General features: G+C 48.7%; 1 protein-coding gene across 6 annotated transcripts in view; it reads left to right on the top strand.

Annotated features, from left to right (window-relative positions):
• Positions 1 to 27253, top strand: part of PIK3CD (phosphatidylinositol-4,5-bisphosphate 3-kinase catalytic subunit delta) — a 50601-nt gene that overhangs the window by 7332 nt on the left and 16016 nt on the right. For 4 of the 6 annotated variants that reach the window (XM_082461084.1, XM_082461083.1, XM_082461082.1 and 1 more), the window contains exons 1-2: positions 12283 to 12422; positions 14189 to 14307. The exons of 1 other annotated variant lie outside the window; for it this stretch is intronic. The gene's annotated coding sequence lies outside the window, so the exon portion shown is untranslated. Of the gene's footprint in view, positions 1 to 12282; positions 12423 to 14188; positions 14308 to 27253 lie in introns of those variants that run through there. One more of the 6 variants, XM_082461080.1, reaches the window with a different exon arrangement.

The raw sequence follows: 27253 nt of genomic DNA, 5'->3' as shown, positions 1-27253 counted from the left end.
CTGGCAGTGACCTTGACCCTCACGGACTGTGCTTCTCCAACTTTCCCACCCGCTCTTCCTGCCAGAGGAGATGGGATTCCAACCCTAGCCTGCAGCAACCCACCCCAACTGTGACCTTGCTTTGAAGCTTCAAGTTTTATTTTTAACACGAACATTAATTTTACATTCTATTCCATGATAATCCATGTTTGTTTTGCTATGAGGACTATTTCTCCCTTACTTGAGTCAGATGGATGCTCTGGGAAGATGTTTATGTTTTTCCTGCAGCTTCCGCTACTCCCAGCCCAGTGCCTTCAACTATAGCTTGAAAAACATAGATTAAGGCAAAATAGCGATTAGATTAGACGCAACTGTGACAAGAAACGTCTAGCTTCATAAGAGCCCTTTTATCCTACGTGATTCATTGGTTGAGTAACTGCAACTTTGGTTTACGTACCTAATTAACATGCTACACCTCGAATCTAAGCATTTTATTTTAACTTAAAACATCGATGTACGTTGATGTACTGATGTAAGGCCAAGAGCTTTTGTTTGATCGGTTCATCATTCTTACGTAAGGCGTATCGACCTTGTCAATTTTTATTCTTCTCCCCTATCTCTCTCTCCTTTTTTTAATATTTATTTATTTATTTGTCTGCACCGGGTCTTAGTTGCGGCACACGGGATCTAGCTCTCTGACCAGGGATCGAACCTGGGCCCCCTGTATTGGGAGTGTGGAGTCTTAACCACTGGACCACCAGGGAAGTCCCTCTCCGCTATCTTTTACAGTTGCTTTGCTCAGTCTCATTCAACGGAAACTTTTGTTTTAGTGACTTGTCTTTATTATTTCTAAAGCAGTCAGTTCCGTCTTCATGGAAACAACTCTTTCTTTTTACACACCCGGATTTCATCCACTTATCCACTTACCACGTTGTGTCATTACAAAGGTGAACAGCTGGCATGGGTATATCTGGGCACAATCACAGCCAGCTCTTGCAGAGACCAGGACCTGGCAGCCTGGCACCCCGAGTGGTCAGCATGAGTGGTCAGGATGTCTTCAAGAGCAAATGCAGAGCATGGTTCCCCTGATTCTGCTAGGGAGAGGTCAGGTAAGACGTTGGAATCACAGAGCCTGGGCGAGGGGCGGGGTTTGACTTAGAACTCCCATCTCAACGACACCAGCCCCTCACTCTGAGACGAGCACAGCAAGCTCTAGAAGGGAGGCCTTTCACACCAGTTTCTTTTTCTGCAGATCCAATCAGCAGCATTTGTACTAATGAACCTTGCTATTGGCCAGCTCTGAATTGCCACCTTCATTGCTCTAACTTGCTCTGTCTTTGTCTAATAATAATAACAACACAGACACTTCTGTAGCCCCCCACTCTGCTAGGCAGTGTTCTGGGCACTTTGAAAATACTAATTTATTCTTTTAAGCACTATTGCGATCTCTGTTTTACAGAAGGGGAAACTGAGGCACAGAAAGGTTTAGTAACTTCCGTAGGTATGACCCAGGAAGTGCCTAGGTATTACCTAGGCACTTCCTGGGTATTGCCCTAGGAAGTGGCAGAGCCTGTTCCTAACCCCTGTCCTGTACTGTCTACAAATGTGGCCACCTATTTCCCAGGAGGAAGCATTTATTTGGGGCAGGGGAATCTGGATCCCAGGTGGGAGGAGGGCTGAGGCCTCTGGGAGTCCATTGGCTGTGCAGAGGAGCTGGGGTCCGGGCAACCTTTCTCTTCTTGCTGGTCCTTTGTCTGGTGGAGTGTCTTCCTGGGATCTGTTCCTCTACAGAGAAGTGCCAGGAGGATGCAGCTTCCGGTACCCAGCTTGGCCCCAGCCTGCCCAGGTGGCGCCCATTCTCCCCCCTCTGTACAGAGGAAGCAGGGCCTGGCCTCTGAAATCTCAACTGCTTCCTTTCCCCAACTCTTGAAACTTTTGTGGGAAGTCCACCTAAGGGTCCTCAAGCTAATGGGTGACACAATCAGGGCATCGGGACTCGGGTGTCTTCTTGACCAAGTGGCCCCAGTCTGGTTCCTTTGCACTGACCCAGGAAAGGCAGTGTGGTACACTGGTAAGAGCAGGGCTCTGGGGTCAACCTGGTTCACATCTGCCTCTCCCATCACTAGCTGTGCAGTGTAACCTCCTTGAGCCCCACCCTCATCCTTTGTGAAACAGAGGGTCTGCCTTCAGGGCTACTTGTGATCATTAAATTCGAAAATGGACATAAGGCACCTAAAATGTGCCTGATTGTGGTAGACGCTCAGTGATGGGAGCTGCTTGCTGTAACCCCAAAGACGGGCCTGATGACTGATGAAGAGGCTGTTGTTCTGAACTTATCCCAGAGGCTCCCAGGGCAGGAGCAGCCTGGAGACCTGGGAGTGGAAGGAGGAGGCACGGGGCCACCTGCCAAGGAGAGACGGACCATGTGATGGCTGATGGAATGAGACGTTCAGAGTTCTGTGTCATCCCCAAGGCTTACAGGTTGTCTGCAGATCTAGGGTTTCATGACAACAGGAGAGAAGGACATGTAAGCCCATGGCTGGGTGGAGAAGGAGGCTGGGGGCTGAGCCTGGGAAGGGGGTACCCAGGAGAATGGAGTAAACTGCCAAGTAGCTGAGACCCTTATGAGGGGCACCCATCTCCATTGCCACCCTGAATGTGTGTGTGTGTGTGTGTGTGTGTGTGTGTGTGTGTGTGTGTGTGACTAGTTTGGGATCAGGAGAGAAGAGAGGAAGTCGAGTTTGTAGCTTTAAAAGATATTAATTTCTTGGGGGTCTTGAGATTGGGGTGGTCTACATCTTCCAGGTGTCATAGGCTGTGATTTTCCTAGATCATGCATGCACATGTTTTTAATACATGTGCTATATGTTTTATAAGTGTGTGTGTGTGTATACTATATAGATTTAATTGTACAGAATCAATACAAGCTAGTTATGAAAAGTTTGTTAAAAATACAGATTTGCCAAAGGAAGAAAAAAAAATCTATCATCCACCTGCCCTAGAAATCCACCACTCAATGGTTTCTAACCTTTTTCAGATTTTTAAATCCTTTTGAAAATCTGCTGGGGCTTCCCTGGTGGTCCAGTGGCTAAGGCTCCGTGCTCCCAATGCAGGGGGCCCGGGTTCGATCCCTGGTCAGGGAACTAGATCTCGCATGGTGCAACTAAAGAGTTCACATGCCGCAACTAAAGATCCCGCATGCTGCAACTTAAAAAAAGAAAAGAAAAGAAAGGAAAATCCGCTGAAAAATCTCAGACCTTCTCCCCAGAAAATGTTCTTAGGAGAGCATTTGTGTGTATACTTTCATTAGGTTCCCTGGGCCCCCAGGCTCACCCTAGACTCTGGGAGGGTGCAGTGAAGAGCTCTTTGGGTCCGACCGCTGGCTTCTTCACATTGTGAGACTCTTGACTCCGAAACCAACCTCAGAGGCCAGAGAGAGACGGAAGATTCTGACCACCCCAAGGCCTCTGTGAGACACACTTGTTCAAAGTCTGCTTTGAAGCTGTTTCTGTTTCCAGTCTTGAGCACCTCTTAGATACGATGTACAAGTGTGCTGTGTGTCGTTTAAGTCCTTTTCTTTGCCCTAAATTCACTGCTCCTTCTGGGGGCTTTCAGCCAGGACCGGCTTTCCTACATCATTGGGTGACTCCCCTGTAGGATCGGCTCATTTGCGGAGCCCGCCTGTCCTTTGGGACAGTTGCAGCCTGTGGGTTTGTGGCCCCCCCTCTTCTGCGTGAGGGGCCTTGGCTTGGGCAGGTGGAAAAGCCAGCCCAGGAGAGCTGGGTGTCGACCACGGGTGGGTGGAATGGTCTCTGGGGGATGGGGAGTCAGGGACATGTCCAGGCCTTGCATGCTCGGCTCCAGGCGGCTTGAGACCCTGTATGATGAGCACACAGACCCCCTTTCACTGAGTGGGTGGGCTGGCGCAGACCACCCCACCCCATGGTGCCTGAGGCGTTGGTTCGCCTCCCTGAGACCTTAGCATGTGCTCTGCTCCAGGCATGGGGGAGGGGGCCCTCCACTTTTGAGAATCCCAAGGCTTTTCCTAGTCCTGTGGGGAACCAGCCTCCCTTGGTGCCACTTCCCATTTTGGACAGTGACCTCGCCTGGTTTCCTCTCCCCTTTTTCTTTTTTTTAAAAAATTATTTATTATTTATTTTTGGCTGAGTTGGGTCTTCGTTGCTGCGCGCGGGCTTTCTCTGGTTGCGGTGAGCGGGGGCTACTCTTCCTTGCGGTGCGCGGGCTTCTCATTGTGGTGGCTTCTCTTGTTGCGGAGCACGGGCTCTAGGTGCGGGGGCTTCAGTAGTTATAGCGCACGGGCTCAGTAGTTGTGGCTCGCGGGCTCTGGAGCGCAGGCTCAGTAGTTGTGGCGCACGGGCTTAGTTGCTTCGCGGCATGTGGGATCTTCCCGGACCAGGGCTCAAACCCATGTCCCCTGCGTGGGCAGGTGGATTCTTAACCACTGCACCACCAAGGAAGCCCTCCTCTCCCCCTTTTCTAAGACAACAAGCTTTATTGAGATATAATTCACATGCCATAAAATTCACAATTCAGTGGTTTCTTAATATACTCACAGAATTGTGCAACCATCACCATAATCTATTTTAGAACGTGTTCATCACTCAAAAAAGAAACCTTGTACTCACTAGCAGTCACTCCCCAGTTCTCCCCAACCCCCCCTGCCCTAGGCAACCACTGGTCTACTTTCTGTTTCTATGGACTTGCCTGTTCTGGGCATTTCATACTCATGGAATCATACAGGATGTGGTCTTCTGTGGCTGGCTTCTTTCACTCGGCCTGTTGCTGATTCTTTAGGAACGTGTCTGACTCATAATTACAGTGGAGGAGTTGTTTGTACTGACTGTTTATTCAGTCACAGGCATTGGACAGAGACTCTGCTATACTAAGCCTGGAGCAGGTGCTGGGCCACACAGCAAGGAACACGGCAGCCATTAGTGTATTAGTTATCTATTGCTAGGTAACAAGTTATCCCAAAACTTAGCTTAAACAACAAACACTTACCATCTCGGTTTCTTTGGGTCAGAATCTGGGAGCAGCTGGGGCTGCAGGTATATGTGGCTGGAGGTACCTGCCAAGGTTTTGATGTGTCAGTTCCTTGCCATGTGGGCTTCTTCATAGGGCAGCTTGAGTGTCCTTACAACATGGCTGCTGGCTTAGCCCAGAGTTAAAGATGACAGAAAGAGAAAAGAGAAAACAAAATAGATGAGAGAAAGAGAAAAATAGATGAAAGAGAAAAATAGATGAGAGAAAGAGAAAAATAGATGAGAGAAAGAGACAAAGATTGCCCAAGACCGAAGCCCCACGGTCTTTTATAACGTAATCTAGAAGGTGACCTGGCATCACTCTGCCATATTCTTTTGGTCACAACCCTGCTATAATGTGGGTGGGGGAGCTGCACAAAGGTGTGACTACCAGGAAAGGCAAGTACCTGGATATAGTTTCATATAGAGAATGGTCCTTATGAGATCCAGGACCCAGCGGGCTCGTTCATGAAGGGCTTATGGTGCTGCCTCTGAATGAGCTTTGGGTCAGCTCTGAGTTCTCTGGGCTCCATGCTCTATTGAGGCCTCTTCCCTCTCCCCCTACTCTGTATTTGTAATTAGGGAGCTTGACATGTAACTATCTATAGCCTTGAACTTGGTTCTACCAGATTTACCCACTTCTGTTAGAATAATTTTTACAGATTCTTTCTCCAGGTATTTGTGAATTCTGTTTGCACTTCTATCGAATGGGTGAGCCAGTTTTTGAATTTCCTTTCATTCCCGTCGTCAAGAAGGGTATTGACTAGAACAGGCCCAGGACTCATCCCGGTGGTTTTGACCATTTCCCACCAGGGCACCTGGTCACATCATCTAACAGAGTCTCCGGAGACCCCTCCTTTTCCAAGTGGTCTGTAAGATTGTCTTGAGGGGCAGGACTGGGTCATGATAAAATGAGCATATATCGTGCACAAAAAAATCGACTCTTGTGCCCTACAGGAGGTGGATGATTCCTTGTTAGAAGCAGTTTTAGTTGTTGGTAGATGTGGGCTCTGATCCCTGCTCAGCCGCTTATTGTGTAACTTTGGGTAAGTCTTGGGCCTCAGTTTCCTTAAGGAGATGATGATAATACCTACCTTGTGGGGTTGTTTTGATGATTTGATAAGATAAAGTCCCAGGTATGTACTGCTGCACAAACCACACCAAACTTAGAGATGCCAAGTAACAAGTGTTTTTATTATGGGCATGGATTCCGTGGGCCAGGAACTCAGACAGGGCTGGACAGGACAGCTTGGCTGTGTTCTGTGGTGTCTGGGGTCAGCAGGGAAGACTCTCAAAGGGCTGCGGATTACTTGAACATCGGGTTGGGGGGGGTACTGGAATCACCTGGAAGTTTCTTCACTTGTCTAGTTGCCTGGGCAGGGATGACTCAAAGGCTGGGCTCAGATGGGACTGTCAACCTGAGTGCCTGCACTGGCTTCTTTTTCTGGCTTGGGCTTCCTCACAGCATGGCGGCTCTGGGTCACACTTTCTTGATGCCAGAACTCCAAAAACAAGCATTGGTGCTTGGTTCCAAACCAAAGTGGAAGCTGTATGACCTTTTATGACCTAAACTCTCAAGTCACTTAGCACTACTCCTGCTATACTCTCTTAGTCAAGGAAGTCAAAAGCCCACCCAGATTTAAGGGGAGGAGACATAGATGCCTTTTCTATGAGAATTGGCCACCATGTTTTAAAGCCTTCATGATAAATGTAAAAGCATTTAGCATGATGACTGCCATGTTGTATGGGCCAGAACATGTTAGCTGCTGTTCCCTCTGCCGCTGCCCACTTTTTTTTTTTTTTTCACATCTTTATTGGAGTATAAATGCTTTACAATGTTGTGTTAATTTCTGCTGTACAACAAAGTGAATCAGCTATATGTATTCATATATCCCCATATCCCCTCCGTCTTGAGCCTCCCTCCCACCCTCCCTATCCCATCCCTCTAGGTCATCACAAAGCATCGAGTTGATCTCCCTGTGCTATGCAGCAGCTGCCCACTAGCTATCTATTTTACATTTGGTAGTGTATATATGTCCATGCTACTCTCTCACTTCATCCCAGCTTCCCCTTCCCCCTCCCCCACCACCCCGTGTCCTCAAGTCCATTCTCTACGTCTGCATCTTTATTCCTGCCCTGCCACTAGGTGCTGTGCACTTTGGTATCTCCCAGGTGCTGACTGCTGTGGATCTGATTGTGTGACTTACACAAGCCCCCTGCCCCCGTCTTAACTAAATGATCTTTAAGCTGCAGCTCAGTAAATATGTTTAGTCTAATATTGCCAGATTCATTCTTTTTACCTTCTTCAAGTTTGGACCCAACTTTTAAAAATTTCCTAGCCCTTAGTTGAATTTCCTTACCCTCAACGGCTTCTCAAACACATCTAGAGGTTTTCACAAGGAGAAGAAGGTCAGTTTCCCGAGTCCCCCGGGGTATCTTTCGTGAGCTTTGATGTGTGATTCACACAGTCCCCTGATGTTCCAGGCACCCTTTTTATCCCCTTACTCTAATTTTCTCAGAATAAAAATTCACAATTGACCTTTTCCAGAAACAGAGGAATAGCTTTTCTTCTCTAAAATGTATTAAAAAGTCTAAGACATCATGTCCTCCCACAAGGATCACATGCTAGAATTGAAAACCTAAGACTCACAGGAAACCGTGGTGGAATGCAGGATATAACCAGGTGCCCCACCGCGAGGTCCGGCTGGAAGCCCCCTACCTGTGCTGTCCCATTGCTCCTTACCTCTACTGGCCAAGTCGGCGATGTCTGGTGGCTCTTCTTTTACAGGGGAGGATATGGCTCTGGAGAGATCAGGACAGTCATCCGAAGGCAGATCTAACTCCAGGGCTGGTGCTCCTTCCTTTCCTGGGGAGATTCCCTGCAACCACGCGTGCTTTTGGGTTGACATGTTGCATTGCAGACTTGAGCATCACTTTTTAAATCTGTGCCTCCCCTCCCCCACCCCCAGATCACAAACTCTGGAAGCCTCAGTTCAGACAGACTTTTTTGGTCTAAGCTTGGGGAATTGGCAAAAGAAAGAAGGAAGCTCCAGATTCTAATTAACTTTGCTTTTTAACTACAGATGAGCCACTTTTTGAGTTACCTGGGGGTGAGAGTCTCAAAGATTAATGAAAATATGTAAAGATGGCAGGCAAGCAGGAGCCAGACACTCCTGTAATTAGGTTCCCTCATCCTTGTGCCTTGAGAGTAAAAAGATCAAGGGAACAAAAGGACAGGGGAATGATGTGAATAACTGTGGTAACTGTCTTCTGCCTTTGAGGAGGATTATTTTTCAGAGTCTTCCTGTTTTTCCCAATAGAACTTAAAACAAACATTTAACTGTTTGTTTTTTGTTTTTTTGGTTGTTGTTAGTTTCATCTTTTTTTTTTTCAACTGTAGCCTTTTTAGTCTTGTCCCTACTCAGCTTTCTTACCTGACCACACCTAAAAATGCTATAGAGAAAGAAAAATGATTTTCCTTCTAAGTTCTCCCCTGAGACCTTCCCACACCTGCCCCATAATAAAAAGACAGAGTAACAGAAGAATAACAAATTTAAACACATACATATGTATGGAAGCCCCCCAAAGATATGAGACTCAAAGAAGTCACCAGAGCAGAAAGCTTTTGTATCTTTTAGACAAACAATTTGTGAAGAATTGAAAAGACAAGGGGTTTGGGCTAGGGGTAGTAAGATGGTGAAGAAGTTAACAAGGTTTGGGACTTCCCTGGTGGCGCAATGGTTAAGAATCCGCCTGCCAATGAAGGGGACACGGGTTCGATCCCTGGTCCAGGAAGATCCCACACGCCGCGGAGCAACTGAGCCCGTGTGCCACAACTACTGAGCCTGCGCTCTAGAACCCGTGAGCCACAACTACTGAAGCCCATGTGCCTAGAGCCTGTGCTCCGCAACAAGAGAAGCCACCACAATGAGAAGCCCGCGCACCGCAAGGAAGAGTAGCCCCCGCTCGCCGCAACTAGAGAAAGCCCTGAGAGCAGCAACGAAGACCCAACGCAGCCAAAAATAAATAAATTTCTTTAAAAAAAAAAAAAAAAAAAAAGAAGTTAACCAGGTTTGTTTACACAGCCTCCTTGGCCCTAAACTCCCTGTCTCTGGTGGTTAGGGATGCCTTCTTCCTCCCGGAACAGGGAAGATCCCTTTCACATGGGAGATTTACTTCCTGCTTTTAGGGGATAAAGAAGGTTCAGAGTGTCCTTTGTGCACTGGCTGTTTATCAGCTCCTTTTCATTCAAAATAATCAATATGCCAAAGTGGCATATTTAGGGTTGACATATTCTGACCCCCTGCAATGCTGAGTGCCAGGTTTGAATACGAAGAGCCAAGCAGAATTCCAGGAAGGTTGGAGGCTGGGATATCGGTGGGCAGCAGAGAGAAGCTGACATTTCATCACAGCGAGCTCACGCGGAAGTGTCGGGATGGGGAGAAGAAGGAGTGCCTCGTGGAGCAGATCAACTTCCCTCTTACAGGTCTGCTGAAGGTACCAAGGGTTCTCGTGGGTGCGAGCAGAGGCTCTTCGTATTTCTTGCCTCAAGCTCGGGAGCTTATAAAGAGGATCCACTCCTTCTGGCAGTCGCTCGTAGAGGACTGGGGATCTAATTTCCCTATTCTTTCTAACAATGGTGAAACTAATTTATTTATCCACTAAACTAATTTCTTTATACCCTCACTAGTATTTCAGAAAGGACTTAAGATCCCTTAGCTTGGAACGAGGAGATCAGGAGACTTTGATTTTTCTTCCCTCTCTGCCAGGTTGCTGCATCTCTTTGTGTCTTTCCCATCTGTGAGAGCAAACACTTCTCAGTGGTTAGTATACACACCCGGCACTGTTCTAGAGACTTTCCATGTGTCTGTATTAATTCACTTAATTCTCTCCCAAACAACTGATTACATTATGTATCTTTTGGGAGTTTGTCAGTGCAGTTCCACTACATCTGTGAATACACGCAGGATGACTTCTGTGGCTTTTGCCATTTCAAAGAATCTTGGGTTTTTCTCTTGGCTCCAGAGGAAAATAATACCCCAATTTGAACATTGCTAATGGGGACCTTGTCTTTGAGCTTGACTTTCAACCAGACCCAGGCTGGAGAGAAAGGAAGTCTGCAGGATAGGGGGCCTGGGGAGAAGGGCACCCACCTACGGAGATGGGAACAGCCAAAGCCTGTCTGCCCCTTGGAAAATCTCTTTGGTGGCCTGGCCCTGAGGGGTCATTATCCCTTCCTGGTTGGGGGTTGTTAGGGATACAACCCCTCCCCAGTCAGGATGGCAGTCAGAGAACCCCTCCCAGCCTCTGTCTGCCCATCCAAGGTCCAGCTGTGACCCTGAGGCTTATTTTTCATCCTGGGAAACCCCCTTCCTGTGGGTCAAAGGCGGTCCTGCCCCCCCCCCGGCCCCGAGGTTCCCCTCCCTACCCGGGCTGAGTCCGGGTTCGAGCCGCCAGCGTCCCCAGGAGTGAAGGTGGGGGTGGAGGAAGCCAGGCGGTGGAGCCCTGGGTTGGGTGCGGGGCGGTTCCCACCCAGTGGCCAGGCTCCGCCTTCTCCAGAGATGGTCGGCAAAGTGCACAGCCCGCTGCGCTGTGCGGGTAGAGAGTAAGGTTGAGTGTGAATGCGCAAGAGTGCGTCTGTGTCTGTGGTCTCGGCGTCTGTGTCATTGTGTGTTTACATAGAGTGTGTGTGTGTGTCTTCGGTCTCTGTGTCTGAGTACTTGTACGGGAGTGTGTGACTTTGTGCGTCATTGTGTCAATTTACGTAACTGCCCGAGTGCGTGTGTGTGTGTGAACGTGCATGCTAGTGTATGTTTTTGTGAGTGTGTCTGTGTGTGACATCCGGAGACGGGATACGGAGGGGGATCCTCCCATCCTGAACCCCCTCTCTCTTCTCGAGGTGGCCGGGGCGCCCGGAACCCCGGCCCTGACAGGGGTGCTGGGGTTGGCGACGCAGAGCTCATCGAGGGTCCCGGGACCTCCACGGCCGGGCCGCCTGGTCTGCGCATCCCAGGCTTCTTCCACATTCCCGGGAGCTCCTGGCCGAGTTTTTCTCCTGCCCTCTTCGCAGGCTCTAGGCGACGCTGGGGCGGAGGGAGGCTCTTTGGGCTCGGATGGGCGGGCCCTGCCTTGGGCGCCTCACCTGGAACCCTCGCTGGAGGCGGAAACGGGCGGAGCAGTTGGGACCACCGAGGGCTGTGCCTCAGGCCACTTTGTTCTGCCCCGCGTCTGCCCCGCCCGGGTGGGACCCCCTGGGGTCACTCTGAACCTCGCACTCCCTTCCTCCCCTTGCGCTCCACTGTGACAGATTGAAGTACGGCTGTGGACCCGAAAAAACATTCGATGGGACCTGGGACGTTGCAGGGCAAGAAGCGTGTGGGCCCGGTACCAGTCCAAAGTGCTTCCGAGCTAGCTCTGCTGCTAAGAGGCTGTGGGATCGGGTGCGGACGTGTGTGTGTCTGTGTGTGTGTGAGTTCCTTGCCCTCTGAGCTTCGGCTTCATTTACAACCCAAGGAAGAACAATACCCACTTTACAGTGTGATGCCTGGATAAAAACTGGAGCAAAGTGCAGGGGGATGACCGCGCTATTGCACGCACGCTATGCCAGCACGCATAGTTCATTGTAATGAATAGGTGTATCGTGAAAGTCCCGGGTTAACCCATTTATTTTCTAAATCCGACATGTGAGGGGAACTCCGATGGAGAGGGAGGCCCAGCGGCTGGGGAACGGCCCGCACACTGGATTTGAGCACAGAGCCAGGGCTGGCCAATTACTCGGGTGACCCCGGCTCCCGACAAGTGACACTGGCCCCTTGCCCCGCCCTTTCTGGTGATTCCCTGGGAACCCGGGAGCGGAAAGCAGTTTGGCGGACGACCGGCCCTGGCTCACTTGGCAGGTGGCATTTTCTATCCTCTGGTTACAAGGCAGAAGGGGGGCCAGGGCCAGCGTGCGCAAGCCGTCCGGAGTCCAGCGGCGACTGAGGTTCCCGACTCCAGGCGCAACCCCACCCGCCAGCAGGGAGCAGCGGGGGTCCGGGAGGATTTGCAGCGGCGTCCACGAGGCGCGCAGCGGACGCCTGCTCTCCAGAGCTTCGCCTGGCTGGGGCTGTGAGAATTTGCCGACGGTGCCCGCGCCGCCGCTGGCCCCGCCCCAGCCCCGGGGACGCCCCGCCCCCTGGCCCTGCCCGCGTCGGCCCGTTGTCCGGGCCCCGCCCAGGACCGCGCCCCTCAGCGGATGCCCCGCTCACCCGCTCCGTGCCGCGGGCCTGCCCTCAGGCCCCCGCGGGCTCCGCGCCGCCGCCCAGAGGCTCGCGCCCTCCCATCGCTCCGGGACCCGCCCGCCGCGTCCCCTGGGCAACCGTCTCCAGGGAGACCGGGCCCCGCCCCCGGCACCGACACCCGGTACGGAGCCCACCTGTGCGGGCGTCTGCGGGGTCCCAGTGCACCCCCCACACCGCGCACGCCCCGCCCCGCCCCGCCCAGCGCCGGGCTTTGTCCGCCTGGGGCGATCCGGGGCCCGGGGGCGCGTGGGGTCTGGGGGAGGAGGCGCGTTCCCGGGGCGGCCCGGACCCCGTTGGGGAGGCCGAGGCAGCGGGCCGCTCTCGCGATGTGATTCTCTGGTGTGGGCTGGTTCATGCTCTCCTTTTCTGATCTCGTTGCATCCCTTTTATGCCTCCGGGGGGGAATCCGGGGTGTCCCGCTACCGCCCTAGATGGGAATGAGCAGGGCCCTCAGCCGGGCTCTGGACGAGGACGCGCGCCTGTTCGGGGCAAGCTGTTTACTTGTCAGGGACCGAGCAGTTGCCGCGCGCGCCCTCCCCTCCCCCTGCCCCCGATTCGGGACCGAGCATCCTGCGCTCTGGCCATTCCTAGCGTTGCCTCCCAAAGCTTTGCCCTTGAACCCAGAGGGCTAGAGGGCGGTAGACCCAGCTCCTGAGGTCCCGGCCAGCGTGAGGGCCAGAGCAAAAGACGTCCTCGCTGGCCCCCTCTTGTGAATTCTGTCCCGGCTCCCTATTTCCTGACCTGAATTCCTAAGGACTAATTTTTCTCTAACCTTTCATGCTCTCGGCTCCATCACTCTTTTTGCTTCGTCTCTCCTCGTTTCGAAAGTGCTTTCTCTACGATCCTGTCTCATTTCCCTGTGACTGAGCTGTTGTTTTTTGTCCTATTGTTAATTAACTCCCTTGGTCAGAATGGAAGTTATTTCTTTCTTAGCTCTTGTCGCTGACCTCCCGTTTCTCTGGTGACAGTGCCTTGGGAAGTGCCTTGCCATCCTCACCTGGATGCTAAATGGAGGGACCATCCAAGCCCATGTTCCTGGGCTCCTGCAGCAGGGTCCATGGGGTATCCTTCCAGGGATTAGGCTGGCAGCCGGGAGAATTCCAGCTTGGACCTTGGGAAATGTCTTCTTGGAATGGCACCTTTTCCAACGGCTTCCTAGGACTGGGCTTTTTGTCTCATGGAGAAACCAGTGGTTTAGGTTTCCTGCTCTTCAGGAGCCCAGTGGGTTCCAGGCAGGAGAATCCTGCTGTGCAGGTAGCTGGGGGGAAGTGTGGGGGGCCAGGTCCTGCTGCTGGAACCCAGCCGCCTGGGCTCTCGGAACTCAGGTGTCTTTCTGTCTCTGGGGTCAGATTATTTCCAGGAGCCGCCCACAGTAGGGAAAGAAGCACCACAGATGCAGCGAGTGGGGCGACCCCTCCCCACACACCCTTCCTTTTCATCTCCAGCAAGCAGGGATGAATCTTCCTTTATGATGCAATTTGGGTCTTGAATGGGGACCTCAAGTTCACAGACCCGCTTTTTGCAGCCATTGAATGGAACTTGAACCCAGGCTTGTCTCAGATCACTTACTTTGCTTTCAAAAACCAAACAAAACAACAAACAACTCTAAAAATGATCTGAGTCATCTGTATGTATATGAATTCCTGCTTCGGGCACTGGAAATGTTCCTGTGGTTTGCTTCAGTACCACCAAAGGGAGCTGGGGGTGGCATTGACACAGATGGTGAAAAAGGCCCATCAAGCACAATGTGACTGGTTTGCAAAAAGGAAACCTTGGTGAAACAGTTGCTTTTGAGCTAAAGTCCTCTAAGAGAATGCACAGAAGTTTTCTGAGACTTTCTCTTTTTAAAGATTTCTTTCTTTCTCTTTCTTTTTCTTTTTTTTTCAGACACATAAGGAGCTCAGAGTCAGGCAAGGGCGGAATGACGCTCATTGATGCCAAAGCATCTTTAATCTGCCAGGCAGAGGGGCCTTTGCTGCTGGTCTTTCTTGGACCATTCCAGAGAGGTAGGTTGGGCAAAGGCAACAAGCGTGTGGGGGAAGAAGAGATGTTATTTTGTAGATAGGTTAAGAATTTGAATGGAATCCACCCTCTCTGACTATCTAGCCAAAGGAGAACTTCTCTTTAGGACTAGAATGCTAAAAGGAAGAGAGTGACCCAAATTTGTGCTCAGAGCCGATGAAGGGGGATGTGAACTAGACCCCAGCCAGCTTCCCAAGAGAGGGTTGCTGCTACCTGGGAAGGAAGGGGTGGCTGTGCTCCGAGGAGCCCTGGAGCCCATTATTAAACTGCAGCATTTGGTATTTGACTTGCTGCGTTCATGATGGAGCTGGGCTGACCTATTTGGTGAGAGAAAAATTAAAACCTTCTTCCGAAGGAAGTGGATTGGATTTTCATAACTTGATATTACTTCTCAAGGAGTCCTTAGGTGGGGACATTCTGTTTCTCTAGAGAGTTGGCAGTCACTGTATCAGTAAGAGTATGCTCCTTGGAACTTCTGGGACATTAGCTTGGAAGCTGAATGTAGTCCCTTCATTGTGCAAAGAAATTGAGGTCAGAGACTGACACTGACCGAGCCTTGGCTGAACACCTGCCTTTGGTATCTGGGGGTAGCTGGGTATGATTAGCAAGTGTGCAGATTGGTCCCATTTGCAAGCCGTGTGGGTACATATGTATCCTGTGGGTGCACAGCACCATCTTCCTTATACGGATGCTCGAGCAGCTACTGTCATTTCTGATGGTTCAGGTAGGGCACGAGGTTACATGATGTCATCCTTGGAGGCTTTCCCCCAACCCCACCTCATTTTTTCTAGGTCTTCATCGGTACTTTCCAAACTTCTTTGTTAGTGTGGACCTCTTTAAAAAGATCAAAGTATTAAGCAGAATTTTAACCTATAAAGCAGATTAAAAGAGTGCCACTGTGGTACAAGTAGAGACTGGCCCAGAACTCCTCCCACTGAGCACCTGTCCTACTCCTGCCACCCTCTGAAGGCCTTGGGGTGCTTCTGTGGAACCCCAGGACTCTCTAGCACATAGGCGAAAACCATGGATTATGTAGACCTGTGTAGAGGAATTAGAGTTTCTTTTTCTGCTACACACCTGTTTACACTATCTTGATTTGTGTTTCAGAAGATGCCTTTAAATAATGATTTTTAACCCTCCTACTTTTTGATTTGTAAAGAATACCTATTTACTGTCAAAAGTTTATAAAATACAAAAAAATTACAAGCATCACTCTTCTATAATCCTACCCCCCCTCCCGAAAGAACCATTGTTTCCTTGTTGGAGTATCCTCCCCGGAGAGTCTTCTGTGTGTGTATCTTTGGAAACTTGATTTTTATTTCTTGGTAAATATTATCATGAACTTCCACAAAAACATAACTGAATGCATGTGTTTATCTCTGCTCTGTTTCAGAAGCCCACTAAAATGAGAGTAGAGGAATAAAAAGGTATAAATCCTTAAGAAAACAGAAAATGATGATAGAGGGGGAGGGATATGAGCAAAACTTTTGAAAGATGGGAAGCAGGTGGGTGAAAGAAAAGCAAAGCTTAGAATGTTGAATGTCCTGGCTGTGAGGGAAGCAAGCTGGCTTGTACACACGACCCACCAAAGGCTAAAGAATGGGGGCCACAGAGTGTTCCCAACGATGGGGGCGGGGAGCGGCGCTGGAGCAGGAATATTGGTTTAAAGTGTGTGTTAGAGCCACAGACCCCTCTCTCAGGCCACACAGCCGGGCAGCTCCCTCCTCCACCCGCAGAAGATGGCTGGTTTCCTGCAGGCAGTATTGAACCAGAGCAGCAGAGGGCAGGGGAGGCTCTGTATTGAGAACAGGAAGATTCAGTGAAAGTTCGCATGCTGAATAGACAGACCCTCTCCTAGCTGGTTCCCAGAACATGGCAGCCTGGCTTCTACCCATCTTCCAGGCAGGGGCCTTGAACTTCTCTCTAAGGAACCCAACCTCATATGAAAAAACGCTGCTTCTCAGCGACACCTACCAAGCAACCAGCCCTGCGCAAGCGCCTTTCAGTGCCTCTCTCTTAAATTTGAACGGGCAGCCTGGATCGGCACACGCCGAATGAGTCCTCTAACATGAAAGACAGAGACCCAGAAGTCATAAACATGGTTGTTTTAAAAAAAGGCATATTTATAAAACAATAATAAGCTCTTGGATATCAAAACTAGGATAGTGGAAGTAGAAATTTCAATAGAATAGAGTTAGAAGATTGAACAATGAATTTCTAGAAAGTAAGACAGAAAGACTTGAGGGACGGAAAATAAGAAAGAGAAGATAAGAAAATTAGAGCAGTTTGGGAGGCCCAGTATCCATCTCATAGGAGCTCAAGGGAGAGAAATGGAGAAGGAAAAGTTATTAAACTCCAGGAAAAAAAAAAAATCTAGAACTCAAGAGTTTGCATTAAGAATCTCTGTGTAGCACTCAGCCCAATGAATAATAAGATACACTATATCAGGGACTTCCCCGCTGGTCCAGTGGTAAGGAATCTGCCTTCCAATGCGGGGGACGTGGGTTCAATCCCTGGTCAGGGAACTAAGGTCCCACATGCCGTGGGGCAACTAAGCACATGCACCACAACTACTGAGCCCGTGCGCTTCAACTAGAGTGCCCGCGTGCCGCAACTACAGAGCCCACACGCTCTGGAGCCCACGCACCACAACTAGAGAGAGAAGACCCACACGCTACAACTAGAGAGAAGCCCATACACCACAACGAAGAGCCCGCGCACCGGAACAAAAAGATTCTGCGTGCCTCAGTGAAGACCCAATGCAGCCAAAAATAAAAATAAATAAATATATATATTTTAAAAGATACACTACATCAAAGTAAAAGATGTTCTATGGGACATCAACATGAACTTCCAAAAGTCCAGAGATAGAGAGAAGTTACTAAAAGCCAGCACAGGGAAAAGGGGCCACATACAGAAGATCAGAGAACAGAATGGCATTGGACTTTACAAAATCAACACCAGAAGCTACAAGACAGTGGAGCAACTCTTTCAAATTTCTGAGGGAAATTAATTCCCAACCCAGAATTCTGTAATCATCATTCAAGCAAAATAATAGGATGAAGACATTTTTCAGACATGTCATTTTTCAAAAACTTCACACACACACCCCCACCCTTTGTATCCCTTTTCAAGGAAGCTACTAGAGGATGTGCTCTACTAAAATGAGAGAGTAAACCAAGAAAGAGGAACAAGTGGTACAATATGCAGTTGTCTCTTGTTTCTCATTTGGCTCAGCCACCAAATCACTTTCTGTATTTCAGCTGTTGTCTTACTTTGAGCCTTGGGAGTGGGGAGGGAAAAAAACAGCTACCCCACCATGGGAACTGAAAAATACTCTCTTCCAAGACTCCCCTGCAGCCAGCACCTGTGATGTGGGCTCCACTGATGAAATGTACCTATGTTATATTTTGACAGAGAAGAGAGGGATGAAACGTGTGTTGTTTCCATGGTTATGGTGGTGATAGCGGGGATGGGCTGCAAGGTTGAGTTCTTGGCACAGAAGTGGCAGGGGTACAAAGTAGCACCCAGTAGTCAGTGGCAATACCAGCAATTTTGCCATCAGACATGATTCTGTATCATGGAGTCCACATAGTGTACTACAGTTATATTTCCTTTCTTGTTCAACTTTTTGCTTTTCCTGGAGTTGATAGTTGCCTCATATTTTTATTTGCTTTGTTTTCAATATACTAATCACTAATTCTTCCTCAAACTCTCCAACAGAACTACTAAACCCCTCACAATGCAGCAAATATGTCAGACAACCTGTCAGCTCCTTCCCTGCTTAATCAGTGAGAGTCAGCTTCTTTACTTGCAACCAAGAACCCTGACTGGTGGAGAGAAGGTGAAGGGAATTCCCATAATGATAGTGAAGAGAAGTTCCAATATCACAGTTGTGCAGCTGGTCTAGAGAGCAACTAGCCCAGTTTGGAGCAAGATGGCTGAGGGCCCCAGGAGGAATCTCTAAGAAAAAAATGGAGCTGATGGATTATCTGACATATTTGCTGTATTATGAGGATTTTATAGTTCTGTTAGAGAGTTTGAGGAAGAATTACATATTCACACATAGAAAACAAAGAAAATTAAAACCAAGGCAACTGTAGGAGTAACAAAAAGTTGAGCAAGAAAGGAAACCATAGTATAGTATGTGGCCTAGCTTTGAACAATATTTACATAGTTATAATAATGGAAGCACTAAAGTTTGATTAGCAAAACGTGATCACATAACTATATCCAGGAAATGGGGGAGAGGACCCATGCATGTGTGTGTGCAGGAAAGCGCAAACTCATCTTCTCAGGTAAGAAGTTAAAAGTTGAAGATCAAGAAGTATCAGTATAAACCTGTTATTTAGAAATGCAGAGATAAATACCAAAAGATACAACTGAAATTGGGGGTGGTTTGTTTGGATATGGAGGTCAAGGGACTGCTAATATTTTGCTGCAAGCATTTTAGTTTTAATTAATTTTTAAAATTATGTGCTTGCATAACTTTCACAGATATTAAAATTTAAAAGTCATTAGTATGATGGCCACATCCACCCATAATATAGCTGTTTTCATTTTCTCTATGCTTTCTGAAATGTTTTGTCCACAAACACATGTTGCCATGATAAATATATGTGCATTATTGGTTTCATTTAATGTGGGGACTATTTGCAGTGCCGTGTCATTCTAATGACTACATTCACTCTTGTTGTTTGTGTTATCATTTACTTAGACATTTCTTTATCATTTTTGATTTATGAGTTTCACAGACAATACCACAATCAATATCTTTGTGCATATAGCTTTTTCTTTTTCACTTTTGAATTGCTTCCTTAAGACAGTTTCCAAATTCCCCAAATTACCAGATATGAGACCATGGATCTTTCTCTTGATTTTGCTGTGTAGTATTGGGGGACCCTGCATGGTTGCAGGCCCAAGGCCCCCCTGGGTACACCATGAACTGAGCATCATAGGAGATCATTGGGATAGAACTTTTTGTAGGGTAGTTGGCTTATTTTTTTTTCTGATGGCAGTAGCAGGAGTCAGTCTCTCTCTTTTTTTTTTTTTTTCCCCATATAGAACAGAATTTCCAAAGACCTACACCTCTGTTTCTCTGATGTCTGTCTTGGTTTTCCCCCACTGAGGATTTTTTTTCCTTTTTAAAATATTCAAATTAGAAGTTATTGTCCTATTGAATGATATGGACTCAAAGGAGACACATTTAAAATGGGAGAGAGTGAAAAAATAAAAGAAGAAGGAGAAGGAAAAAAAAAAAGAAGTGAGGGAGGCAGAAGTGGGTAGACTAGGAAACCAGGGAGAAAGGTAGTTCATGTCCTCAGCTTACCTTCCAGGCAGACATTGGGATGCCTTCTTCTGCACGGTGTCACATGACTTTGTTATTTTGTCCAATCCCATCCTTCACCCCTCTGACCTCTTTTTCTCCAGGTGGCAGGAGCTGGGGTGTCAGACAGCTCTCCAGACAAGCCCATCCTTCCTCTTCCTGGGATGGTCTTCAGGATGTCCTACTTGCCTGGACTAAAACAAAAATAGAAAGCATTTGTATCTTGGAAGAATAGCACATCTATCCTAAAACTGTACCTGTTGAGGGCCCTGGGCCATGCAGTTCCCTCTGGCCTATGGCCTCATTCTTTTCAAGAAGGTGAAGGACGCAGGCTTCAAGGCTGGGCTGCTGGGATGCCTGCTCCTCAGCTCCTTAAGAGCAGAGAATTGGGGTGTTTTGTGGTCTGTAGGGCCCAACACCTTCCCTCATTCATCCGCTCTGCCAGCTCTGACCTGGGGCCCTGGCCTCATTGCTTTCCCCGCTCCATTCTTGCCTCCCTTCCTTCCATTTTCCTCACAGCAGCCAAAGCAGTCTTCTTCATAAAGCATAAAATCAAGCCATCTCCGTCCCCTGCTTAAAACCCCCCAGTGACTTCCCACTGCAGTGGTGACAAAGCCTGGCTCCTCACCGAGGCTCCAAGGCCCTGCAGGATCAGCCACATTGTCTCTCCCCAGTCTCCCCTTCTGCTGTGACTCCCATTAGCTGGTCTTCTGCCTCAGGGCCTTTGCACTTCCCGTTCCAGCTGCCTGGAACCCTATTTCATAGATCTTTGCTGGATCCTTCTCGTCATCTGGGCCTCATCTGCAGTATCTCACCTGAGGACCCTTATCTGGCCTGCCATCCAAAGGAGATGCTCCCTGCAAACCCGTTGTATCCCATTCTAATCCTACACTCTCTGAAATCATCTTGTTTATTCAGTTGTTTCTTTTTTTTTTTTTTATTTTCTTCTCCTGTTAGAATAAAAACTCAGTAAGAGCAGGGACGGTGCCTGTCCCATTCCCTGATGGACACATAGAAGGCGATCAAACAAATATTTGCTGAATGAGTGAATGAGCGAGTGAATGAATGAATAGGACTTGGGACCTTCAGCCTTCTGGGTCAAGGAGGGGCCCCTCATTCTTTTTCCTGAGGGTCTCCAGGAGGATGTGGTGGTTGAAGGATCTCCTGGCAGCCAGAGCAGGGTGGTGGTTTCTGGAAAGCTCCTCCGGGGTAAACATCCAGGAGATTCACCAGGTGGTGGGCCCTCCAGGTAAAGCATCTTCCACTCTGCTTCTGAAGCGCTCACTTGCTCTCACTTTCCACCTAAGTTGGGCAACAGGAAAAGTCCATTTCATTCTCCGTGGGAGACTGACTGGAAACAACACTTGATTAGAAGGCCTTTTTGAGGCTGAGAAGTCCTGAAAATAAACCCGGGTCAAGAGGCCCAGCGTGAACTCTGCTCTGTTCAGCGTGATGTGGAAGGCCGGCCCCTGGGGCCCCCTGCTCCTTGTCACGTGGCTGCTGGTCTCGCATCCTCCCAGCCTGGGTGGATGGTAGATACTTAGACGGTGTGCGTAACTACCTTCTACAACTTTCTGTGACTGAGGCTCCCTCCCTTGGGCTAACTAGGTTGTAACTTAGGGCTCTGAAATCCAGGCGTTGGACAGATGTTTTGTCCTCAGGTTAAGGACATGAACATCTCTCTCTATACAGGTTCATAGGAGCCGTCCAGGGGGACCTCTAGACTCTTGCTTTAGAATAACATCTGAAGGTACAGGGCACGTTTCGCCCAGGGCACCCCTCAGGGAGGAGGAGGTTTATCGCTCAGACAAGCAAGACACAACTTCCCTTCTTTTCCCACTGCCTGTCCCCTGCTGAGAGCGACTCATGTGTTCCCTTGGGAGGCTGTTCCCCAGGGCATGTGATTGTTCCCCAGGCGCCAAAAAGCCTGTCTTTACATTGACAAAGGCTGGGCAGCATCTCCCGGTCAGTGCGTCAGCCACATTTGTGACGGCCACTGGGAAGAGGCAGAAGTCTAACAGACTCGGGGGATGCCAGCCCAGAGCCCCAACGTGGTGGAGTTTCAAGAGGAATGAAAGGGATCCTTCGGCAGTCCTGAGCTTGGGACAAGCCATCAGCCAGCTGGTCTGCCAGCCCAGGGGGACTATATAGGCTGCAAGGTCACTCCTAGTCCCGAAGAAGCATTTGCAGGATTCTGCATCTGGGATTCTACATCCCTTGCTTGCCCTTTTCCCTTAGAAATAACTTAGGGCCCCCTGAGGCGTTCCCTGCTGCCAGTGGGGAAGGATGGTGGTGGCAGATGTCCTTTTATCGAAATCTTTAGAGAAACTCCTCAGCCGGCCTCTCAGGTACTCAGGAGGTCAGACCCCTCAGACCTTCACAGCTGAGAAACTGTTCTTCAACCTCAGGCCAGAGAAGGTGCATCTACCTGGGAATGTCTAGGAACAGCTCGCAGAGGGCTGGTGACAGAGACACGCCCCCCTCCCCCAGCCAGGATGACGGCTGCCGCGCAGCTGTTCTGTGGATTGTGGGGGCCGGAAGTGGGAAGGTGAAAGGAAGCGAGCTCCTTCTTGCCCAGTCTTCTTTACTATTTTATTAACGATTCAGATGTGGACGGACAGAGAAAGCCTCTCTCAAGATTCTGGACGACAGAGTGAGAAGGATTGTTCATGGTTCTTCTTTGGTCCATCCCACTTTAGTGCCTTGAGGGTGGTTGTGACCCTTACTTATCTTCCTGGCCCCATGGCTCCACATCTGTGTGCAGTCTACTGATCCCAAATGACATCTCTGTGACCCCAAAGACCTCTCCCCTGGGCTCCAAACTGGGACGTTGCCCCTTGGCTCTCTCCACGGGGATGTTCAGTAAGCAGCTCAGATTCAGTATGTCTGAAATGGAGCTCTTGCTGTTTCTATTCCCCGCAAATCTTTCTCCCTTATACTTTCCCATCTCAGTAAATATCCACCAGCCATGCAGTCTCCCAAGCCCAAACCTGCCTGTCATCCTTGCTCCTTCCCTCACTGTCCCCCATCTGACCCGCCCCCCCCCGCACCGCCCACCCCGCCACCAGCTCGTAGATACACCTTGATTCCCTCCCTCTCCAGTTCCATCTCCTCCTCCTGGATCAAGCCACAGTCATCTGTGGCACGAGCTGCCCTACGTTCTCGCCTGCATGCTTGCAACCCTCCAGCATCATTTCAGATGCAAATAGGATCCGGTGGCTCCCTTTCCTAAAACGCTCTAGGGCTGTGCACTCACTGCATCACTCCTAGAGTGAAAGCCAGGTGCTTGCCCTGCAAAGGCTCTGCAGGACTGGTCCCTGCTGACCTCCTCAGCCCATCTCATCCCCCACCCTCCCCTACGCTCCAGCGGCAAGGGCCCGCCTTCCGTCGGCTCAGGACGTGATGGCTCACGCTGGCCCTCTGCCCCAGTGTCCTCCCCTCAGAGGGGCCTTTCTCGGCCTCCCTGTATGCAGTAGCCCCTCCTGCTGTCCTCCATCACATCATCACTAGACACTCTGTCCTTCACCGCATTGATGTAACGCGGGAACATCCTTCTTGTCTACTGTGTCTCCCCTACTGGTGTGTAAGCGCCTTCTGGGGAGGGACCCTTTGTCTCATTCACCACTGTGTTCCCAGCGCCTCGCACGATTCCTGGCACTTAATAAATACTAGTCGAATAAACTAAAATATCTCAGAGTGAGTGATATATACAAAATGTCAAATCCAATAATACATGAGTGCTGATTATTTCCGTGAGATGAAATTACCAAGAATAATTGTGAGTCCCTGCGTTTAGATTCAGGAAGTTAGTGTTCCTGTACAGACTGGGAGATCCTGGCTTACTGTGAGAAATATCTGGAGGGTTGGCAGCCAGCAAACTTGGTGATGTGGCCACCAAAGAACTTTCGGTGGGAAGGGGAGGCGGGGGAGGGGAGCCTGATACACTTTTAGGCCAAACAAATGGGAGTTTGGTGACTAGAACATTCTTCTACAATTGACCTGCCAGGCCCCATCTGGAGCATCTTGTTTTCTTGGAGTGCCAAACTTTGGCAAAAGAGTCTAAATCTACTCTGTAGGGAGAACAGAGGTGCTGGGGCCGCCATCCAGCAGAAGAACCATCAGATAACAACTCCATGTGCCTCTAGGTGGCAGCACAAAGGACGGGGCTGGCTCTTAGAGGTGGGCCAGTGTCCAAGGGAAGAAATTTCTAAACACTAGAAGCTTCCAAAAATGGAATGTGCTGCTCTATTAATGGAAATAAATACTTTCAGCTGCAAGTGACAGAAAATCCAACTCAAACTGCTCTAAGTTAACAGCAAAAAGGCGGGGGTGGGGCGGATTTTTTGGCTGATAGAACTGAAAATTCTAGGGGTAAAGTGTAGCTTCAGGCATGGCTGGATCCAGGGAATCAAAGGCTGTCCTCAGGACCCTGCTTCACGTTCCATACTGAGCTCTGCTTTCCTCCACGTTGGTCCTTTCTCAGGTTCCACCCCTCAGAGCAGCGGGTGGTCACCAGCAGCTCTTGGTAGATTTTCTATCTTTTCTGTTCTCCCAGGAGAAAGTCCCCAAAGAAGTCCAGATGTCAAAACCCATGGGATTGACTTGATACTCACATGCCCATCCTAGAATCACTGTAGCCAGAGAGGTATGACAATTGGCTGGGGCTACGTCCCGTTCCTGCTTCCAACCCAGTCCCCATGGCCAGGGGAAATGCAGGGCTCTGATAGGCTGGGCCTGGGTCTCAGGCCACTCTGGGAGCCAGGAGAGAAGTCAGCCCATCTGAGCCACTTGGACTGAGGGTGGAATGAGTTTGTGGAAGGTCTCCAGTTCCCAGATCAAGAAACCGAAAGTTACCAGCGCCCGGGTGCCGCTTTCCCACAGGGTAAACTGCCTTCCACCCGAGGTAACCCCTATCTCTCCTTCTGCCAACATAGACTAGTTCTGCCATTGCTTTTTCTCCATATAAATGGGATCTTGAGCACATACTCTTTTGTGCCTGACGTCTTTCGCTCAGCTTTATATGTGTGAGATTCATTTATATTGTTGAATTGATAGATCATCCACTCTCACTGCTAATATAACATTCCATCGGGAGAGGAAACCACAGTTTATTTTTCCATTCTCCTGCTGATGAGCACTTGGGAAGTTTCCGTTTGGGGACTATTATGAATAGCGATGCTATACTCTTGTATGCTTCTTCTGGCGCACATGTGCTGGCATTTCTGGTGAGTGTATCCCTAGAAGTGGAATTAATTGCTGGGTCGTAGGGCATATGTGTTCACCTTTAGTAGATACCGCTAAACGGTTTTCCAAAGTGGTTGTACCAATCCGCATTCTTGCAGCAGTTCTAAAGCCTCGGGATTAGCTGACATCTGTGTCCCATACCTACTGAGAGCGACAGGTCTGGGCTTCATGGAGAGTTGGGGCTCGTTAGCAGCTGCATCCTGGGTCCTGGGCCCACAAAGAGGGGAAGAGTTCCCATCTTTCTCCTGTCCCCTCTCTGGCATTTGATTCTGTCCTGCCCACACTATCCTGAGTCTTCCTCTTTTAGGAATGAGTTTTTAATATCAAAGTGTTTCCCTGCATCCCAGATGGAGGAGTGTAGTGGAAGGCTTCATCTCCACAGCGCCGAGGTAGCCCCATCCATCCCTTTGGCTAGAGTCCTGGGGAGTTCCTGCTGCATGAGCTCATCTTAGCCTCAGGACCAAGTGGCCAAAGATGCCTTCCTGAGCTTGGCCAAAGCATTGTAAATGGATTTTCCAGAATTCCTGACTGTCCTCCACATTTTGAGTCAAAAAAAAGCCTTTGGCCTGGCCGTTCTCAGAAAGAGGAACCCAAAGTACAATGTGCTTTTACAATCAGAGGAAGTGGATCCCAACAGTGGTAACATGGTAGCACAGGGTGACATGCTGTCCTGCTGCTCAGAGCAGCTTCTGCATCTAACCAAGGGTGAGGCCTGGGGCCAGCTGGCAGAGCCACCAGAAGAACATCTCTCTCAAACTAAACACTTCCTTTCAACTATTTTTAAAAGTCATCTAAATCTCGGAGGACGTGACCCTAGGGTAAGGAAGTATTTGTCTAAAGAATAAAAATGATAAAACATGAAGGAAAAAGATTTGACTACATCAACATTCAAAACTTCTGCTCCTTAAAAAGACACATAAACAAAGCGAAAAGATGACTCGAATCAGATATTGCCAACTCACTCAAGCAACAAAAGAACTGAATCTAGAGAATGTAAGAAACCCTGCAAAGCAGTAAGGAAAAGGCAACCCCACAGAAAAAATGGGCAAAGTTTATAAGCTGGATATTTGCAGAAGGTAAACATTTTATGGATAATCAGAGAAATGCAAATTAAAACAAGAGCATTTCGCACCCACCAGATAGGCAGAAATGAGTAAATTTGACAGTACCAACTGCTGGCAAAGATACGGAGATTAAAAAGTTAAGGATGGGGCTTCCCTGGTGGCGCAGTGGTTAAGAATCTGCCTGCCAATGCAGGGGACACGGGTTCGAGCCCTGGTCTGGGAAGATCCCACATGCCGCGGAGCAACTAAGCCCGTGAGCCACAACTACTGAGCCTGCGCGTCTGGAGCTTGTGCTCCGCAACGGGAGAGGCCGCGACAGTGAGAGGCCTGCGCACCACGATGAAGAGTGGCCCCCGCTCGCCGCAACTGGAGAAAGCCCTCGCACAGAAATGACGACCCAACACAGCCAAAAATAAATAAATAAATAAATTTATTAAAAAAAAAAGTTAAGGATGTGGTTATACCTGTCGTAGGTTATACTTATGATCTGACAATTCCACTCTTAGGCATGTACCCTCTACCTGCACTGCCAGTATGGCAGCCACCAGCCACATGTATTTCTTGAGCACTTGAAATGTGGACAGTATGATTGAGGAATGGGATTTTTAAACATTTTATTTAATTTTAATTCATTTAAACGTAAGAATTCACACTCGATTTGGTTATTGGAAAACTTTTAAGTATATTTGGAACAACTTGAGTCTGTGAACCTACTTTTTTAGCCTGTTAATTGTATGAAATCTACATAAGATGCAATACTTCTGATGAAAACCTAGCATCCGAATTGTCCTGTAAGTGTAAAGTACACACCAGATTTCAAAGACTTAACACCAAAAAAATGTAAAATATCTTGTTAGTAATTTTTCTGTACCGATAACATTGAAATGACCACAGTTCGGATATATTGAGTTAAATAAAATAGATTACTAACTTAATTTTATCTGTGTCTTTTTACTTTTTCAAAATGTGGCTACTGGTAACTTTGACATTACACATGTGGCTCACATTATATTTCTCTTAGACAGTGTTCACCAAGACTCTCACTTGTACACAAGGAGATGTGTGCAAGAATATACGTTGTAGCATCATTTGTAATAACCAAAATGAGTAGACACAAACCTTGAGGTTCCTTAACAAGAGAAGGAGTAAATAAATTGCGGTTTATTTACACAGTGAAATATCTCCCAAGAGTTAAAATGAATGAAGTAGAGCTACAGGTATCAGCATGGATAAATCTAGATTGCAGCGTTGAGTGACAAAAACAAGTCGCAGAAGACTCACTAATCATACAATGCT

Source organism: Balaenoptera physalus, assembly GCF_965194825.1.
Source record: "Balaenoptera physalus genome assembly, chromosome: 1".
Classification (NCBI taxonomy): Eukaryota; Metazoa; Chordata; class Mammalia; order Artiodactyla; family Balaenopteridae; genus Balaenoptera; species Balaenoptera physalus.
The sequence above is the reverse complement of the archived record's forward strand: the minus strand, read 5'-3'. Positions and strand labels throughout refer to the sequence as shown.